A 16524-nucleotide genomic window follows, 5' to 3' on the forward strand; every position below is an offset into this window, starting at 1 on the left:
TTTATCCATGTTATAATAAATATCCTACAAATTTATGCCTACAAACTGAAAATCTCGCCTGCTATTTCTGTCCCAGTACATGAAATTTCCTTGTACGTTCCACAAGGAAACATATACACCCTTATGCTAAGTCATATCTTCTAAACACAAATATCTGATTCTCTTTATAGTTTTCGTTTCTCAAGAGCTAAGATGCAAACCCAGTTCTAAGTAAAGAAGGGAAAGCAGAAAGGTGGACGGAGTATATAGAGGGTCTATACAAGGGCGACATACTTGAAGACAATATTATGGAAATGAAAGAGGATGTAGATGAAGATGAAATGGGAGATACGATACTGCATGAAGAGTTTGACAGAGCACTGAAAGACCTGAGTCGAAACAAGGCCCCGGGAGTAGACAACATTAAATTAGAACTACTGATGGCCTTGGGAGAGCCAGTCCTGACAAAACTCTACCAACTGGTGAGCAAGCTGTATCAGACAAGCGAAATAGCCTCAGACTTCAAGAAGAATATAATAGTTCCAATCTCAAAGAAAGCAGGTGTTGACAGATGTGAAAATTACCGAACTATCAGTTTAATAAGTCACGGCTGCAAAACATTAACGCCAATTCTTTACAGACGAATGGAAAAACTGGTAGAAGCCGACCTCGGCGAAGATCAGTTTGGATTCCCTAGAAATATTGGAACACGTGAAGCAATACTGACCCTACCACTGATCTTAGAAGATTAAGGAAAGGCAAACCTACGGCATGTAAAAGTACTTAGTTGCTGTGTGAGGAAGCGCGTAAAACGAGGTGTAGTTCTTTATACAATGGGTCTGCCACCGTGAGTCTCAGACAGGCAATCACAGTTCAAGCTTCGGGACTGTCAACGACGATCGCAACTCGTAGCATAAAAATCTCCCGGCGAAGTTCGTATCGAGCAACGGGTGAGCAGCGATGGTGCAGCATAAACGCGCTGGTAAGGCAAACCTACCTTTCTAGCATTTGTACACTTAGAGAAAGCTTTTGACAATGTTGACTGGAATAATTTCTTTGAAATTCTAAAGGTGGCAGGGCTAAAATACAGGGAGCGAAAGGCTATTTACAATTTATACAGAAACCAGATGGCAGTTATAGGAGTCGAGGGGCATGAGAGGGAAGCAGCGGTTGTGAAGGGAGTGAGACAGGGTTGTAGCCTCTTCCCGATGTTATTCAATGTGTATACTGAGCAAGCAGTAAAAGAAACAAAAGAAAAATTTGGAGTACGTGTTAAAATCCATGGAGAAGAAATAAAAACTTTGAGGTTCGTTGATGACATAGTAATTCTGTCAGAGACAACAAAGGACTTGGAAGAGCAGTTGAACGGAGTGGACAGTGTCTTGAAAGGAGGATATAAGATGAAACATCAACAAAAGCAAAACGAGGATAATGGAATGTAGTCGAATTAAAAAGGGTGATGCTGAGGGAATTAGATTAGGAAATGAGACACTTAAAGTAGTAAAGGAGTTTTGCTATTTGGGGAGCAAAATAACTGATGTTGGTCGAAATAGAGAAGATATAAAATGTAGACTGGCAATGGCAAGGAAAGCGTTTCTGAAGAAGAGAAATTTGTTAACATCGAGTATAGAGTTAAGTGTCAGGGAGTCGTTTCTGAAAGTATTTGTATGGAGTGTAGGCATGTATGGAAGTGAAACATGGACGATAAATAGTTTGGACAGGAAGAGAATAGAAGCTTTAGAAATGTGGTGCTACAGAAGAATGCTGAAGATTACATGGGTAGATCACATAACTAATGAGGAGGTACTGAATAGAATTGTGGAGAAGAGGAGTTTGTGACACAACTTGACTAGAAGAAGGGACTGGCTGGTAGGACATGTTCTGTGGCATCAAGGGATCACAAATTTAGCATTGGAGGGCAGCGTGGATGGTAAAAATCGTAGAGGGAGGCCAAGAGATGAATACACTAAGCAGATTCAGAAGGATGCAGGTTGCAGTAGGTACTGGGAGATGAAGAAGCTTTGCACAGGATAGAGTAGCATGCAGAGCTGCATCAATCCAGTCTGAGGACTGAAGACCACAACAACAACAACAGTTTTCCAGGAAAGTTGCAGAGCTTAGATGTTGGTCAGCCAGTGCCGCAAGAAGCCAAATCATCAATCCGGACATCGCTGTACTATACATGTGGCGATTTTGCAGGTTAATGGTTGTGTTGGCACCATTGTGCCATGGCGTAAATCGTTATGATATGAGCCAGTGTTCAATTATAGATCTTCTAGCATCAAAATTCATTAACTTCGCAATATTAATTTGATTCTCTGTTAATACAAGTCGAAATTTATTAACAGTTACATGATATAACAACTTTGTTGACGTTCTACAACAATTTTTATTTATAACTTATTTTGTATCCCGCCTGTAAGGCGGCGTGTAGGTCTGTTTCTGAAAACTGAAGGGTAGGCCGAATGTAGGAAGGAAGGAGGAACAGGTGAAGGTGAAGTGTAAATTTAAATCCCCTTTACTACAGGAAGAAAATGAATATATAACTTTGCACTGAGGAGCACCTAGGTGCGAAGCCGGATGTATGAAAACTCACAAAAGTTACACAGGCAAAATCTGTAGTGGCTCGCCCAGTATGAAATAGAAACAATGTTGCTTGCTCGTCTACTCGTAATCAAATGGGTAGAAACTGGAGCGACGCTCGTAGAGCTGTTGTCGGTGTCGTATTCGTAGTGCCAACCTAAGAACTTTTACCTAATCCGTGGCGTCGTAGCTATCGATATCACAACTTGTATGTGTCCAACTTAATAGACTGTCTTCAGAGAGTGTGGCAAGTTATGAAAACATGTGTGTCTCCATGTATTATTTTTATTATTACCGTTTTTCCTAGACTTCTCACTGAGTAATATTGAAACAAGATTAGTTAAGAATCGTCAAGTGGGCATATATTTTCCAGTGGGTAAAAGTATCTTTTCTTAATGATACTATATACCAAAGTAGATTAATGTAGTATTTTATGGGTTCGACTCTAAGCTGGTAAAGGATGGAATTGTCAAGTTAATTGTCTTTTGTCACCTTGGTGAAGTAATCTAGCCTCAACTAAAGATATCAGTATAGACAAGTACTTCAGAACACTCCTGAACACTGAGCTAGAACATACTTCCCATAGAAATCATGTGAAAAGATATTATTTGAGCATCTACCATAACAAACAGCAGATACCTGTCTACTGAATAAGGAATGACTGAAAGAAATAGTGTTTGTGAAGTATTTCATATAGCAGCCTTTGCTTTCATTACGTTATGCTGGTTAGCATTATCGCCTATAGCGACATCTAACAGAGCGAAAAGCTAGTTTTCATTTTGCCTCTTTAGCGTTTATAAATGGATAGGGACTGCGCTTCTTGAAGTCTGGCACAGGGTTAGTGAACTGTGAAACATCTAGAATCTGCGCTGGCCAAGTTCGAAAGGCCTTAGGCTGCTACTCTAAGTTGTAGTGATACCTATGGTGCCGCTGGAATTTCTTGAGAACACAGACGTCACTAAGTCCTCAGATACGCAACACCACACCCGTTTGTCCTCACTGGAGGGTGACTGGCAGCAGAGGTGCGTTTGTATTTCTCTCAGAGAAGAATGAATGTTGAAAATGGCCAGTCTCTTCTACCCTTACCTCTTAACAACATGTAGGAAATGCTTCGCTGTGTTGGTAGCATATCTGAGCCAGCTCAGAACGGCTTGTATGCTGGGCCAGTGGCCAATTTTCGTGCTAAGGTAGGTTTGTTGGTCACTGGAGGCGCCAGAGTTATGTGGATAGTCGGGCCTGTTAAGAAAATAGGAGGCATGTTGGAAAAGAATGCACGTGTGCACTACACACGCTTTCCGAGACCTCTTGTCCAAGATGTGAAGAAGGCTCTGTCAGCAGCTATTGAAAGCATTGGTTGCAACCGGTTGTCAAAAGTCGGCACGAATGGCGCTTGCCACGTGGCTTCTGATGTCCCCAGTTCCTTTGGACCCTCGACTGAACTGATCAAGACAGGTAGCATCTCCCAAGGAGCGGAAGCACAACTCGCTATTTGCAGCATCGTACCGAGAAACGGCTGCGGTATTTTGGTTCGGAGCCAAAGGGGAAGTCTAAACCAGGGGTTCAAATGATACTGCGTCGATTTGGCTGACATTTTCTAGACCTCCTGCATCGGACAGAGAACTGTAGGGCCGCCCTCAGTAGGTCAGGTTCGTGCTGTGCGGCGGCGGGGTTACGTCCGTCCATTACCTGCACCTACCGGTGAACTCGTTGCAGCAGATCGCCGGTAGGAAAGCCGAGCAGAAACCTACCGTACTGCAACTCGCACCAGGCTGCATACAACGTAAGTATTCTAAGAAACGGGAAAAGGTCTTAATTTTGAATGAAAGGTGGTAATCCTGGTAAACCTTCGGTATATTCTGAACCTTGAGATGCACACGTCCACTGCTAAGTCCACTGCTACACAGTCATGCACAAACACGTTCATTCACGTTAGCAAGTTTATAGTAACGTGTTTCCATAAATCTGGACAGCTACTAAGCACGGATTGTTCTTAGATGAAAACGCTCGCCATACTATTAAGTTTATCGGTGTCAAACGCACTCAAGTTTTTAGTCACCGATCTGCTTAATATGCTACATGAAATTACTGTCTTTTCTCAAACACTAAATTATTTAAAAAATGCGTAATTTCTAAAAACCACACCGAAATAAATATGCCTTCACTTTAAAACACTTCATAATTCAAGACCGTATCTTTGAAAGGCTGTAAGCATTCTATACTTCCAAGAGGAAAGACGGGCGAAGAATTCTCCGTTCTGATTGGTCAGTTTCGTTTAAGGCCAATAGAAAAATATTATTCTCCCACATAGTCCGCGCTTTCCGTGACTAATCAAACAACCAATAACGACTCCCGAGCTGTACTTTTCCCTGAAATAAATATTTAACATTCTCATATTTTGTTTATACTTTACGTTATTAACTATTCTGATTTGCACTAGAATTAGCTATCCTTTTACCATAAACTTATTTAATATATTACGATACAAAATTCCCCATCGTCCGCATTCACACTATCTTTAAAACTTTCTCACACTAGTTCGTACACCGTTCATCAGTGGAACAATGATCTACAAATTTACTTTAGACAACATTAATGTATCATTCACACTACTAACAGCATATTCAAAACTGTACAAACGTAAATAAATAAAAAATCCTTCACGAAGTAAACAGAACAATTCACAAAAACATTCCCTTGACCTGTTTCTTGAATGTCTCTGTGCACTACTGGACTCTGGTGGTCAAAATTCCTAACTACATTATATTTCTTTCTGTTCAGTCTTGTCCGCTACTATCCTCTAGCAGATGAAAATTAGAACTACGTACTTGACTGAACCCGCTTCAGACCATCTGTCACTGTGCACGCATGAGTCATTCTCTCGATACACAGGCTCTAGACTAGACGGGCGATTTAAGGCGCCACACCTCAACTGCTCAAAAGAAGCGGCTACTCAGGTAACAAAATATCTGTGGTGTGTACATATTGTTAGAGGAACACCTCCTTCGGGCCAATGACGTATAGGCTGACAAAAACAGAGACTAGTCACTGTACCGACAGAGGAGAGCTTGAAGATTGGAAGAACAAAATCATTTTAATAAACTGCAAGAAAATCCATATCAAGGCCCCAGCGTTAGAACCAATTGATAAAAGATAACAATGGCTACACAGTGTTACGAAAAGAAAGTTGGCTGGCGCCAAAAGAGAACAGCAACGAAATTCTAAATTCAGAATGGAATACGTGTAGCAAGGATTGGCTACATGAAAATGGTGTCGGCTTATTCATTAGCACAAAGAACTCGGTGACGTCTAAAGCAGCACAGACGTTGGGTAGAGTGGGGTTTGTGTTTGGGTTGTGTGAGCTTGGGCTTATTTTAAACATCCTTTTATGAACAAGTGTATATCACACCAAGGAAGCACATACAACTGTAAATTTTTTGCTTGATAATGAAAATACACTCCTGGAAATGGAAAAAAGAACACATTGACACCGGTGTGTCAGACCCACCATACTTGCTCCGGACACTGCGAGAGGGCTGTACAAGCAATGATCACACGCACGGCACAGCGGACACACCAGGAACCGCGGTGTTGGCCGTCGAATGGCGCTAGCTGCGCAGCATTTGTGCACCGCCGCCGTCAGTGTCAGCCAGTTTGCCGTGGCATACGGAGCTCCATCGCAGTCTTTAACACTCGTAGCATGCCGCGACAGCGTGGACGTGAACCGTATGTGCAGTTGACAGACTTTGAGCGAGGGCGTATAGTGGGCATGTGGGAGGCCGGGTGGACGTACCGCCGAATTGCTCAACACGTGGGGCGTGAGGTCTCCACAGTACATCGATGTTGTCGCCAGTGGTCGGCGGAAGGTGCACGTGCCCGTCGACCTGGGACCGGACCGCAGCGACGCACGGATGCACGCCAAGACCGTAGGATCCTACGCAGTGCCGTATGGGACCGCACCGCCACTTCCCAGCAAATTAGGGACACTGTTGCTCCTGGGGTATCGGCGAGGACCATTCGCAACCGTCTCCATGAAGCTGGGCTACGGTCCCGCACACCGTTAGGCCGTCTTCCGCTCACGCCCCAACATCGTGCAGCCCGCCTCCAGTGGTGTCGCGACAGGCGTGAATGGAGGGACGAATGGAGACGTGTCGTCTTCAGCGATGAGAGTCGCTTCTGCCTTGGTGCCAATGATGGTCGTATGCATGTTTGGCGCCGTGCAGGTGAGCGCCACAATCAGGACTGCATACGACCGAGGCACACAGGGCCAACACCCGGCATCATGGTGTGGGGAGCGATCTCCTACACTGGCCGTACACCACTGGTGGTCGTCGAGGGGACACTGAATAGTGCACGGTACATCCAAACCGTCATCGAACCCATCGTTCTACCATTTCTAGACCGGCAAGGGAACTTGCTGTTCCAACAGGACAATGCACGTCCGCATGTATCCCGTGCCACCCAACGTGCTCTAGAAGGTGTAAGTCAACTACCCTGGCCAGCAAGATCTCCTGATCTGTCCCCCATTGAGCATGTTTGGGACTGGATGAAGCGTCGTCTCACGCGGTCTGCACGTCCAGAACGAACGCTGGTCCAACTGAGGCGCCAGGTGGAAATGGCATGGCTAGCCGTTCCACAGGACTACATCCAGCATCTCTACGATCGTCTCCATGGGAGAATAGCAGCCTGCATTGCTGCGAAAGGTGGATATACACTGTACTAGTGCCGACATTGTGCATGCTCTGTTGCCTGTGTCTATGTGCCTGTAGTTCTGTCAGTGTGATCATGTGATGTATCTGACCCCAGGAATGTGTCAATAAAGTTTCCCCTTCCTGGGACAATGAATTCACGGTGTTCTTATTTCAGTTTCCAGGAGTGTATGTTCAAATGGATAGTACCAGAAATAAACAATATTCCGTCTAGATCGTAAAAACCAATACATAAAATGGGCCCAGCAACATAATGATGAAAAGAAACTTAACCTAATCATGTGCAAATATTTCAGTTATCTAATTTAGTCCAGGAGACATTACAAGTGGGCACCAACAAACGAGAATCAGTAGCACCTCACAGTAACCTTACAAAAAGACCCACAGAAACATGCTGACTAGCTGAGACAAAACCTTCCACTGAAAGATCTACCGTATTCGACCGATGACGTCCACCATCTATCACATCAGTACTGACGACAACATAACTACATAAGATTGACTAGAGAAGAAAATGCTTCACAACAGAGAATAACTATGAGTATTGAAACAGTGTAGACAGCGAAGAGCTGGGAGTAGAAAGGTACAGGGTAAACACTCAAGAAACATCTGTACCATGTACGTGCTTCATTGTTTTAGCACACTTCCAGCAAGCGTGAGAGCTTTTAACACATACAGTCAGGCAGATAATAAAATTTTGTAATTTGAAGTTGTACTATTTAGCATTATTTCATGTCAAGTTCTCCAGTGATTCAATTTCCAACTGCATTGCGCAAGCACATAGTAACTAAAACAAATAGGAAAACATCTTTATTAGCAAATTACGTACTAATAAAGCTAATACCAACCACTAGCTGAGACCACCCAGTGAGCCACAATTACAAAACACTGAAATAATAGTTCGCAATTATCAAAATATGTGTAAGCAAATTTCACGGCAGAGCAACCAACTGATTTCAGTAACAAGTCATGTGCACTAATGAATTCCTTAGAACAGAAGGTTCACGGTATTACATAAGCGGACAATAATCAAAATATGTACAAAACGTGAACCAGACCGCGTACACTAACGGGCAGTTGATCTAAATGGCAAGTAGTGAATAACTACAATTAGTCTGAATCCAGAACTGACCTGTTCCAAACAAGCAAATTAAACAAATGGGCAAAGATAAAAGATATATCGGGAAATCCATGAAACGGCCCAGCCGCCTTCCACTAACAGAATATTTGTAGCGTAGTAGACGAAACTCTTAATAAAGAACACTATCTTTTAAAATTTTATCTTCGTGGGGCTCCACACCCACAACGTGTTTTTAGAATGAAATCATGGTCCAAGTACGCTGTATTCTGAATACAACCTACTTCGACCATGTTTTCATTCTTAATGAATGCCACTTGCTCTTTTGCCAATTTAATAAACAAATGTACACTGAAGCGTCAAAGAAACTGGTAAAGGCATGCGTATTCAAATACAGAGATACGCAAACAGAACACGTTGCTGCTATATAGGGCGACAAGTGACCGCCGCAGTTGTTAGATCGGTTACTGCTGCTACAGTGACACTTATCAAGATTTAAGTGAGTCTGAACGTGGTGCTATAGTCGGTACACGAGCGATGGGACACAGCATCTCCAAGGTAGCGATGAAGTGGGGATTTTCCCAAACGGCCATTTCACGAGTGTACCGTGAATATCAGGAATCCGGTAAAACATCAGATCTCAGACATCTTTGCAGCAGGAAGCAGATCCTGCAAGAACGGGACCAACGACGACTGAAGAGAATCGTTCAACGTGACAGTAGCGCAACCCTTTCGCAAATTGCCGCAGATTTCAGTGCTGGCCATCAACAAGTGTTTTCATGGGATTTCAGAGCCGAAGGCCCACTCGTGTGCCATTGATGACTCACGACACAAAGTTTTACGCCACGCCTGGGCCCGTCAACACCGACATTGGACTGTTGATGAGTGGAAATATGTTGCCTGGTCTGCCGAGTCTCGTTTCAAATTGTATCGAACGGATCGATGTGTACGGGTATGGAGACAACTCCATGAATCCATGGACCCTGCTTGTCGGAAGGGGACTGTTGAACCTGATGGAGGCTCTTTAATGGTGTGGGGTGCGTGTAGTTGGAGTGATATAGGACCCCTGAGACGTCTAGCAGCGACTGTGACAGATGACACGTATGTAAGCATCCTGTCAGATCACCCGGATCCATTCATGTCCATTGTGCATTACGACGGACTTAGACAATTACTGCAGGACGATGCGACACCCCACACGTCCAGAATTGCTACAGACTGGCTCCAGGAACACTCTTCCGTGTTTAAACACTTACACTGGCCACCAAACTCTCCAGACGTGAACATTATTGAGGGGTGCCTTGTAACGTGTTATTCAGGAAAGACCTCCACACCATCGTACTCTTACCGATTTATGGACAGCCCTGCAGGATTCATTGTCTCAATTCCCTCCAGCACTACTTCAGACATTAGACGAATCCATGCCACGTCATATTGCGGCACTCTTGCATGTTCGCGGGAGACCTACACGATGGTAGGCTGGTGTACCAGTTTCTTTGGCTCTTTAGCGTATATAAATACAGTCTGAAGCAGGACGCTCCAGTGGTTTCGATATAGACAGGAAATCTGAGATTGTCTACACCCTGAAGACATGCTACAGGAACAACACAGAATCTTTCCCTGTTACCCAATGTACAAGACGCAAAGTCCACAAACGCACATAATCGTAATGAGAAGTCTAATTCACGAACGTAACTACCGGTAAACACGTCTTAACAAGTGGGCCAACTAGAGCACAGAAAACATGCACCCCAAGAGCACGAAAAGACGCTCACCAAACAAGGCCGTATGCTTCCGTCTCTCCACTCTACCTGCGTATCTGCAGGTAACCAACAGCGGTGTGAAACTAAGGCCATATTGCAATTCGAGCACTGTCTATGAGATGTTGAAATGTGTGTGAAATATAATGGGACTTAACTGTTAAGGTCAGCAGTCCCTAAGCTTATACACTACTTAACCTAAATTATCCTAAGGACAAACAAACACACACACCCATGCCCGATGGAGGACTCGAACCTCCGCCGGAACCAGCCGCACAGTCCACGACTGCAGCGCCCTAGGCCACTCGGCTAACCCGCGCGGCCGAGCACTGTCTGTCCGCGCTATGTGAATCTGGCAGGCAATCCAACCTTCCGACTCCAGGGGGTGCCTGCAGTCATCAGGTCCACCATAGCTGCCAGTCAGAGCTTCTCAATGGCCTTCCTCCAGCTAGCGGTAAACAACAACTGAGACCGAGCCAATCCCGAGAGGCATTAGGTCAACGCACCAGGCCGTGTACATGTTCCCTGATAGGACGCTGAGCGGAACGTTACTTGGCTACTGGTAGAGAGGTTACACTGAGGTTTCGAGTAGATATCTAAAGCACACATGTACGAACTATGATGTGATGGTGAAGTAACAATCTCTCCATGGGCAATATGACACTAAACCAATAAAATATAACACTCTTTTCACCAGCTGCGACATGTCGCGTATACGAACAATGATACAATAATGTCAAATGTTTTTTATTCCAGTCTTTTACAATGGTTCAGATGGCTCTGAGCACTATGGGACTTAACTTCTGAGGTCATCAGTCCCCTAGAACGTAGAAGTACTTAAACCTAACTAACCTAAGGACATCACACACATCCATGCCCGAGGCAGGATTCGAACCTGCGACCATAGCGGTCGCGAGGTTCCAGACTGTAGCGCCTAGAACCGCTCGGCCACCCCGGCCGGCTATTCCAGTCTTTGATCACAATATCAATTCTTTTGACGATGACCGGTTTCAGTCCGTAATGACCATCCTCAGATCTTTCCTATACCATGTCCTATAGTGATAAGGCCATAATGGCATCGTCAAAACACATAAATGCTGTGCTGGCTGTATTTATATGTTTTGACGATGCCGTTATGGCCTTATCACCATAGGACATGGTGTAGAAAAGATCTGAGGATGGTCATTATGGACTGAAACCGGTCATCGGCAAAAGAAATGATACTGTGATCAAAGACTGTAATAAAAAACATATAACACTCTTACGCTCCACGTCCCAAATGTGTGATACAGCAATTCACTTGAAGAGCTTCATAATGGCTTCTTCGTGCCTCAAAACCAACACAACACGAACAAGCCTACCGTACCCTCCTCGGCGCACACTGCTTCGCTGTGATTTACTGTACCGATTACTATCATGTTCTTCACACTAACGGATGTGGGACACAGAATCATCATGCTTTCTGTTCTGCACGATCTAGCAGGAACCGAGCTCGCCTCCGTTTCTTGCCTCTGGCTGTAAGCTGCCGTCTTTTCCTGCACACCGTCAAGAAAAGACGCTACCTGCTCTCCAAGTACACGATGGTTGTGTGCAGCTGTTCACCCCCTGCATTGACCATTACGACCGCGCACAGAACGCTGTCCAGATCCATGGCGCTCTTCATTCCACGTTCCTCATTTGCTGGCCATCAACGAACTCTTATTGTGGCACTCACTGTGACACGTTACACAGATGACTACGGCAAACCCCTTCCGTAGCCACGGCGATAAAAGACAGGTCTGGGCAGCACGCCAACAAGACACTGACGCTGCCACACAAGTTGTCTGCCACCGAGCCAGTGGCACGCGGTGCTGGCACAAGGCGATGTCACCTCCCACGCTCCGTACTGCCGCTTCATCTCTGATACAAGAGAAGTGAAAACGCAGCTGACAAACAAAAGCTGAACGAAGCAAAAATGAGCGTAAAGAGAGCAATGAGAGAAGCGTTCAATGACTTTGGAAGTAAAACTTCGTCAACCGGTCTGAGTAAACACCCCAAGAGGTTTCGGTCGTATGTGAAATACCGAGTGATCAAAAAGTCAGCAGAAATTTGAAAACTTAATAAACCACGGAATAATGTAGATAGAGAGGGAAAAATTGACACACATGCTTGGAATGACATGGGGTTTTATTAGAACCAAAAAAAAAACAAAAACAAAGTATTGCTGGACTCGTGAAAGATCTCTTGCGCTCGTCGTTTGGTGATGATCTTGTGCTCAGCCGCCACTTTCGTCATGCTTGGCCTCCCAGGTCCTCAGACCTCAGTCCGTGCGATATTGGCTTTGGGGTTACCTGAAGTCGCAAGTGTATCGTGATCGACCGACATCTCTAGGGATGCTGAAAGACAACATCCGACGCCAATGCCTCACCATAACTCCGGACATGCTTTACAGTGCTGTTCAGAACATTATTCCTCGACTACAGCTATTGTTGAGGAATGATGGTGGACATATTAAGCATTTCCTGTAAAGAACATCATCTTTGCTTCGTCTTCCTTTGTTATGCTAATTATTGCTTTTCTGATCAGATGAAGCGCCATCTGTCGGACATTTTTTTAAACGTTTGTATTTTTTGGTTCTACTAAAACCCCATGTCATTCTAAGCATGTGTGTCAATTTGTACCTCTCTATCAACATTATTCCGTGATTTATTCAGTTTTCAAATTTATACTGACTTGTTGATCACCCGGTAAGTATGTGGGTCAATATCATCTATTCGTTCACTCAGTGACCGTACTGGCACCGAAACGGAAGATAACTCGGAGAAGGGCGAAATAATGAACTCAGTCTTAAGAAATTGTTTCATCACGGAAGGTTGTAACACGGTCCCTCGTTTCAATTATCGTGGTTCAAATGGTTCAAATGGCTCTGAGCACTATGGGACTTAACTTCTCAGGTCATCAGTCCCCTAGAACTTAGAACTACTTAAACCTAACTAACCTAAGGACATCACACACATCCATGCTCGAGGCAGGATTCGAACCTGCGACCGTAGGGGTCGCGCGATTCCAGGCTGTAGCGCCTAGAACCTCAACCGTCATGCAGACGCCGAAATGGCAGATATTGAGACAACCGATAGCGGACTAGAAAAAAAATCGCTTTGTAGTAAAAATGAATCACGACCAGATGAGACACCAATAAGATGCTACAAAGATTATGCGAAAGAACTTTCTCCCCTTCTAGCACTAATTTGTCGCAGATCGCTTGTGAAGGGTACCTAGCGACTGGAAGAAAGCGAAGGTCATTCCCGCTTTTAAGAAGAGCCTTAGGACAGATGCACACAATTATGGATTTACACCGTCGACGTCAGTCTATTATAAAATTATGGAACATGCTTCATGCTCAAGAATTATGACGTTTTTGCAGAATGAAAATCTCCTCTATTAAAATCAACATGGATTCCGCAAAGAGAGATCCAGCGAAACTCAACTTGCTCTGTTCCTCCATAAGATTCACACCGGCGTACGCAACGGCGCTCAGGTTGATGCCGTGTTCCTAGACTTCAGGAAGGCATTTGGCACCATCCCGCTCTGCCGTTTAGTGAAAAAATACGAGCTTATCGAGTATCGGAGCAGATTTCTGACTGGATTGAAGACTTCCTTGCATATAGAACTCAACACGTCGCTCTTAACGGAGCAAAGTCGGCAGATGTACAGGTTACTTCCAGAGTACACCAATGAAGTGTGATAGGACCGTTACTATTTACAATATACGTAAACGTTCTAGCAGAAAGCGCCGGGTGCTCTTTAAGGCTGTTCGCAGATGACGCGGTTGTCTACAACAAAGTAGCAACGCCAAAAAATAGTAACGATTTTCAGAATGACTTCCAGAGAACTGATGAATGGTGCAGGCTATGGCAGTTGACCCTGAATGTAAAGAAGTGTAACATATTGCTTGTACATAGGAAAAGACATCCACTACTGTACAGCAACACCACTGATGACAAACAGCTGGAAACAGATCTGCCATAAAATGTCTAGGAGTAACTGTCCAAGGAGACCTTAAGTGGAATGACATAAAACAAACAGTGCGAAAATCAGATGTCAGACTAGGATACACAGGAACAATCTTAAGAAAATGTATATCACTCACGAAGGAATGAGTTACAAGGCGCTAGTTCGATCGATTCTTGAGTATTGTTCATCAAATTGGGATCCTTACCTGGTAGGAAGGGAGGGGGGGGACGCTAAGTCGGCCCAAGACCGTTACGGAGATTCACAAAAAACTCCATTGGTAGACGTTACAAGAGAGGTGTTGCGTATCGCGGAGAAATTTCGAGAAAGTATTTTCCGGGAAGAGTCGGACAACACATTACTTCCACCCACTTACGCCTTGCGGGCTCCACTAGGAAAAAATTCAAGGAATTAGAGGCGATGCATAGGCTTACTGACAATCATTGTTCCAAAGCGCTATTCGCGAGTGGAACAGGGTTGGAGGGCTCAGTCAGTGCAGTGGTACAAAAAGTACCCTCCGCCACAGACCATTACGTGGTTTCCGGAGTATGACGTAGATGTAGCTGTAGTCCCTTGACGACTCTTTGGTCAGCCAAGCCGATACAAAACAAGTATGGCCACTGCACCGTACAAGACAAAGTAAGAGCCTACTGAATATCAGACCAGCTGTGTGGCTGGATTGAAGAGTTTTTAGCAAACAGAACACAGCATGTTGTTATCAATGGAGAGACGTCTACAGACGTTAAAGTAACCTCTGGCGTGCCACAGGGGAGTGTTATGGGACCATTGCTTTTCACAATATATATAAATGACCTAGTAGATAGTGTCGGAAGTTCCATGCGGCTTTTCGCGGATGATGCTGTAATATACAGAGAAGTTGCAGCATTAGAAAACTGTAGCGAAATGCGGGAAGATCTGCAGCGGATAGGCACTTGGTGCAGGGAGTGGCAACTGTCCCTTAACATAGACAAATGTAATGTATTGCGAATACATAGAAAGAAGGATCCTTTATTGTATGATTATATGATAGCGGAACAAACACTGGTAGCAGTTACTTCTGTAAAATATCTGGGAGTATGCGTGCGGAACGATTTGAAGTGGAATGATCATATAAAATTAATTGTTGGTAAGGCGGCTACCAGGTTGAGATTCATTGGGAGAGTGCTTAGAAAATGTAGTCCATCAACAAAGGAGGAGGCTTACAAAACACTCTTTCGACCTATACTTGAGTATTGCTCATCAGTGTGGGATCCGTACCAGATCGGTTTGACGGAAGAGATAGAGAAGATCCAAAGAAGAGCGGCGCGTTTCGTCACAGGGTTATTTGGTAACCGTGATAGCGTTACGGAGATGTTTAATAAACTCAAGTGGCAGACTCTGCAAGAGAGGCGCTCTGCATCGCGGTGTAGATTGCTCGCCAGGTTTCGAGAGGGTGCGTTTCTGGATGAGGTAACGAATATATTGCTTCCCCCTACTTATACCTCCCGAGAAGATCACGAATGTAAAATTAGAGAGATTAGAGCGCGCACGGAGGCTTTCAGACAGTCGTTCTTCCCGCGAACCATACGCGACTGGAACAGGAAAGGGAGGAAATGACAGTGGCACGTAAAGTGCCCTCCGCCACACACCGTTGGGTGGCTTGCGGAGTATGAATGTAGATGTAGATGTAGTGTTGCCCCACAAGTCTTCAGCTGCTGCCACAGCCATCGCCATTGCTGGCCCAAATAGATATCGTCCGTTTTTCCTGGTAGTGCAGACTTCTGTTCCAATTCCAGGACATACCTGGGCAGGCCATTGAAGGCCACCACGCGAATGACGGGCTTCCGGCGATGCGCCGCAGGATGGTCAGCCATTCCCACAGTGTCTTCGGTGTTGGCCTCAGTCCGTGGAGCTGGTTTCTCTCCGTACAGCAGACGGACTTTTGCTGACTTGCACACAACCAGGAAACTTCAGGGTAGCGGCACAACTGCCCTTGTATTGCCGCACTCAGTCTCTGGCAGGAACATAGACTTTCACACATGCAGGTGCGATATACCGAGCCAGAGAGAGGAGAAACTGCCACAAGACTCAGTTTCATGCCACAGTACAGAGGGTATAACAGAATCCGAAATGTGAATTGGCCTGGGTAAAGGTAAGCATCAAATGAAATCGGATGATTTTATAGGTCACCTGTCTCAATAACCGCGGTGGCAGAGCGCTTCAGAGAATACGTGGAGAATATTGCGAGTAAGTTTTCCGACCATACCGTTGTAATAGGGAAAGACTTCAATTTCCCAGCTATAGAAAGGGAGAGCCAAGCAATTAAAACTCGTGACAGAGAGAATATTTCGTGAGAGATCGTTTTGAATTCCTTCCGAAAATTACTTCGAGTAGACAGAGAACCAAACCGTTACGGTAACATTTTAAATCACGAATTAACTGAATCACT

The sequence above is a fragment of the Schistocerca americana genome, chromosome 8, assembly GCF_021461395.2.
Source record: "Schistocerca americana isolate TAMUIC-IGC-003095 chromosome 8, iqSchAmer2.1, whole genome shotgun sequence".
NCBI classification, from domain to species: Eukaryota; Metazoa; Arthropoda; class Insecta; order Orthoptera; family Acrididae; genus Schistocerca; species Schistocerca americana.